Consider the following 5,202-nt stretch of genomic DNA (forward strand, 5'->3'; position numbering starts at 1 on the left):
GAAAGAGAGGAATAGAGGGAGTGAGGAGAGAGAGGGAGAGGGATAGAGGGAGGGAGGAGAGAGAAAGAGAGGGATAGAGGGAGGGAGGAGAGAGAGAGAGGGATAGAGGGAGGGAGGAGAGAGAACGAGAGGGATAGAGGGAGGGAGGAGAGAGAACGAGAGGGATAGAGGGAGGGAGGAGAGAGAAAGAGAGGGATAGAGGGAGGGAGGAGAGAGAAAGAGAGGGATAGAGGGAGAGAGAGGGATAGAGGGAGGGAGGAGAGAGAAAGAGAGGGATAGAGGGAGGGAGGAGAGAGAAAGAGAGGAATAGAGGGAGTGAGGAGAGAGGAGAGAGAAAGAGAGGGATAGAGGGAGGGAGGAGAGAGAAAGAGAGGGATAGAGGGAGGGAGGAGAGAGAAAGAGAGGGATAGAGGGAGAGAGAGGGATAGAGGGAGGGAGGAGAGAGAAAGAGAGGGATAGAGGGAGGGAGGAGAGAGAAAGAGAGGAATAGAGGGAGTGAGGAGAGAGAGGGAGAGGGATAGAGGGAGGGAGGAGAGAGAAAGAGAGGGATAGAGGGAGGGAGGAGAGAGAGAGAGGGATAGAGGGAGGGAGGAGAGAGAACGAGAGGGATAGAGGGAGGGAGGAGAGAGAACGAGAGGGATAGAGGGAGGGAGGAGAGAGAAAGAGAGGGATAGAGGGAGGGAGGAGAGAGAAAGAGAGGGATAGAGGGAGGGAGGAGAGAGAGAGGGATAGAGGGAGGGAGGAGAGAGAGAGAGAGAGGGAGGGTTGAAAAGAGAGAGTGAAATAAAGGGGAAGTGCTATAAGGCTTTTTGGTCAGAGCAAAATCCTCAGGTTCATTGTTCGTTAATGACCAAATATTGACCAAGGTTTAACCCCGCTCCCCTGTTAGAGAAAGGAAAGCATTGCCCGGTACAAAGATGCAGGGACCCAAAAGCCTCCCCTGTTTAGTCTAAACCCCAGAGCCCAGCCAGCACAGTAGGCACCACCACAGCTATAACCAAACAACTAGCTAATTAATCAATGATTCTCCACAGCCATCACAGCACAATACATCAACTCATAAAGGAGGCCTTTCCCATGCCAGGGTGAGAGAGAAGTGGAGAGAGGAGGGAGCAGAGGAGAGATGAGAGAGCAGGGGAGAGAGCAGGAATGGAGAGAGAGATGAGAGAGAAGGGTATCGAGGAGAAGAGAGAGCAGGAATAGAGAGAGATGAGAGAGAAGCGAAGAGAAAAAAGGAGAGAGAAGGGTAGAGAACAGGAAGGGAGAGAAAAGGAGAGAGAAGAGAGAATAGAGAAAAGGAGAGCGAAGAAGAGAGAGCAGGAAGGGAGAGAAAAGAGAGAAGGGGAGAGAAGAGGAGAGAGAAGAGGAGAGAAGAGGAGAGAGAAGGGGAGAGAGAAGAGGAGAGAGAGAGAGAAGGAGGGTTGAAGGATCTCACCCTTTTTTTTAAATTTCCGCCTAAAATGAGATACCCAAATCTAACTGCCTGTACCTCAGGACGTGACGCAAGGATATGCATATTTGTGACCCCATTTGAAAGGAAACACTTTGAAGTTTGTGGAAATGTGAAATTAATGTAGGAGAATATAACACATTAGATCTGGTAAAAGGTAATACAAAGAACAAAATGCATGCATCTTTCAAATGCAAGAGAAAGGCCATAATATATTTTTCCAGCACAGGTGGAATTTACAATTTGGGCACTAGATGGCAGCAGTGTATGTGCAAAGTTTTAGACCGATCCAAAGAAACATTGCACATCTATTCAAAATGTTGTTATCAAGACTGTCCAAATGTGCCTAATTGGTTAATTAAAGTAGTAAAGTCACCTCCACCCACATGGTTATCTTTTGAAGTATTAAATACTTGAAGTATTTCTGATTCGCAATGTTCAGATGTCTTAATGTTTAACATGGTTTTATGTACTTGACGATGTATCATTTTAACATACATTAGCAGTCATTGTTGAACACAGCGCTCATCCCTCTAGCAGTAACTAGTAGTAGAGCTGTAACCAGTCATTGTTGAACACAGTGCTCATCCCTCTAGTAGTAGAGCTGTAACCAGTCATTATTGAACACAGTGCTCATCCCTCTAGCAGTAACTAGTAGTAGAGCTGTAACCAGTCATTGTTGAACACAGTGCTCATCCCTCTAGCAGTAGAGATGTAACCAGTCATTGTTGAACACAGCGCTCATCCCTCTAGCAGTAACTAGTAGTAGAGCTGTAACCAGTCATTGTTGAACACAGTGCTCATCCCTCTAACAGTAACTAGTAGTAGAGCTGTAACCAGTCATTGTTGAACACAGTGCTCATCCCTCTAACAGTAACTAGTAGTAGAGCTGTAACCAGTCATTGTTGAACACAGTGCTCATCCCTCTAACAGTAACTAGTAGTAGAGATGTAACCAGTCATTGTTGAACACAGCACTCATCCCTCTAGCAGTAACAAGTAGTAGAGCTGTAACCAGTCATTGTTGAACACAGTACTCATCCCTCTAGCAGTAACTAGTAGTAGAGCTGTAACCAGTCAGTGTTGAACACAGTGCTCATCCCTCTAGCAGTAACTAATAGTAGAGCTGTAACCAGTCATTGTTGAGCACAGTGCTCATCCCTCTAGCAGTAACTAGTAGTAGAGCTGTAACCAGTCATTGTTGAACACAGTACTCATCCCTCTAACAGTAACTAGTAGTAGAGCTGTAACCAGTCATTGTTGAACACAGTGCTCATCCCTCTAGTAGTAGAGCTGTAACCAGTCATTGTTGAACACAGTGTTCATTCCTCTAGCAGTAACTAGTAGTAGAGCTGTAACCAGTCATTGTTGAACACAGTGCTCATCCCTCTAGCAGTAACTAGTAGTAGAGCTGTAACCAGTCATTGTTGAACACAGTGTTCATCCCTCTAGCAGTAACTAGTAGTAGAGATGTAACCAGTCATTGTTGAACACAGCGCTCATCCCTCTAGCAGTAACTAGTAGTAGAGATGTAACCAGTCATTGTTGAACACAGCGCTCATCCCTCTAGCAGTAACTAGTAGTAGAGCTGTAACCAGGCATTGTTGAACACAGTACTCATCCCTCTAGCAGTAACTAGTAGTAGAGCTGTAACCAGTCATTGTTGAACACAGTGCTCATCCCTCTAGCAGTAACTAGTAGTAGAGCTGTAACCAGTCATTGTTGAACACAGTGCTCATCCCTCTAGCAGTAACTAGTAGTAGAGATGTAACCAGTCATTGTTGAACACAGCGCTCATCCCTCTAGCAGTAACTAGTAGTAGAGCTGTAACCAGTCATTGTTGAACACAGTGCTCATCCCTCTAGCAGTAACTAGTAGTAGAGCTGTAACAAGTCATTGTTGAACACAGTACTCATCCCTCTAGCAGTAACTAGTAGTAGAGATGTAACCAGTCATTGTTGAACACAGTGCTCATCCCTCTAGCAGTAACTAGTAGTAGAGCTGTAACCAGTCATTGTTGAACACAGTGCTCATCCCTCTAGCAGTAACTGGTAGTAGAGATGTAACCAGTCATTGTTGAACACAGCGCTCATCCCTCTAGCAGTAACTAGTAGTAGAGCTGTAACCAGTCATTGTTGAACACAGTGCTCATCCCTCTAGCAGTAACTAGTAGTAGAGCTGTAACCAGTCATTGTTGAACACAGTGCTCATCCCTCTAGCAGTAACTAGTAGTAGAGCTGTAACCAGTCATTGTTGAACACAGTGCTCATCCCTCTAACAGTAACTGGAGGCAGAGCTGTAACCAGGAAGTAACTGGAGGTAGAGCTGTAACCAGGAAGTAACTGGTTGTAGAGCTGTAACCAGGAAGTAACTGGAGGCAGAGCTGTAACCAGGAAGTTACTGGAAGCAGAGCTGTAACCAGGAATTAACTGGTTGTAGAGCTGTAGCCAGGAAGTAACTGGAGGCAGAGCTGTTACAAGGAAGTAACTGGAGGCAGAGCTGTAACCAGGAAGTAACTGGAGGCAGAACTGTAACCAGGAAGTAACTGGTTGTAGAGCTGTAACCACGAAGTAACTGGTTGTAGAGCTGTAACCAGGAAGTAACTGGTTGTAGAGCTGTAACCAGGAAGTAACTGGTTGTAGAGCTGTAACCAGGAAGTAACTGGTTGTAGAGCTGTAACCAGGAAGTAACTGGTTGTAGAGCTGTAACCAGGAAGTAACTGGAGGCAGAACTGTAACCAGGAAGTAACTGGTTGTAGAGCTGTAACCAAGAAGTAACTGGTTGTAGAGCTGTAACCAGGAAGTAACTGGTTGTAGAGCTGTAACCAGGAAGTAACTGGTTGTAGAGCTGTAACCAGGAAGTAACTGGTTGTAGAGCTGTAACCAGGAAGTAACTGGTTGTAGAGCTGTAACCAGGAAGTAACTGGTTGTAGAGCTGTAACCAGGAAGTAACTGGTTGTAGAGCTGTAACCAAGAAGTAACTGGTTGTAGAGCTGTAACCAGGAAGTAACTGGTTGTAGAGCTGTAACCAGGAAGTAACTGGTTGTAGAGCTGTAACCAGGAAGTAACTGGAGGCAGAGCTGTAACCAGGAGGTAACTGGTTGTAGAGCTGTAACCAGGAAGTAACTGGAGGCATAGCTTTAACCAGGAAGTAACTGGAGGCAGAGCTTTAACCAGGAAGTAACTGGAGGCAGAGCTGTAACCAGGAAGTAACTGGAGGCAGAGCTTTAACCAGGAAGTAACTGGAGGCAGAGCTGTAACCAGGAAGTAACTGGTTGTAGAGTTGTAACCAGGAAGTAACTGGAAGCAGAGCTGTAACCAGGAAGTAACTGGTTGTAGAGCTGTTACCATGAAGTAACTGGTTGTAGAGCTGTAACCAGGAAGTAACTGGTTGTAGAGGTGTAACCAGGAAGTACCTGGTTGTAGATCTGTAACCAGGAAGTAACTGGAGGCGGAACTGTAACCAGGAAGTAACTGGTTGTAGAGCTGTAACCACGAAGTAACTGGTTGTAGAGCTGTAACCAGGAAGTAACTGGTTGTAGAGCTGTAAACAGGAAGTAACTGGTTGTAGAGCTGTAACCAGGAAGTAACTGGTTGTAGAGCTGTAACCAGGAAGTAACTGGTTGTAGAGCTGTAACCAGGAAGTAACTGGAGGCAGAGCTGTAACCAGGAGGTAACTGGTTGTAGAGCTGTAACCAGGAAGTAACTGGAGGCATAGCTTTAACCAGGAAGTAACTTGAGGCAGAACTGTAAC

The sequence above is a fragment of the Salvelinus fontinalis genome, chromosome 3, assembly GCF_029448725.1.
Source record: "Salvelinus fontinalis isolate EN_2023a chromosome 3, ASM2944872v1, whole genome shotgun sequence".
In the NCBI taxonomy this organism is placed as follows: Eukaryota; Metazoa; Chordata; class Actinopteri; order Salmoniformes; family Salmonidae; genus Salvelinus; species Salvelinus fontinalis.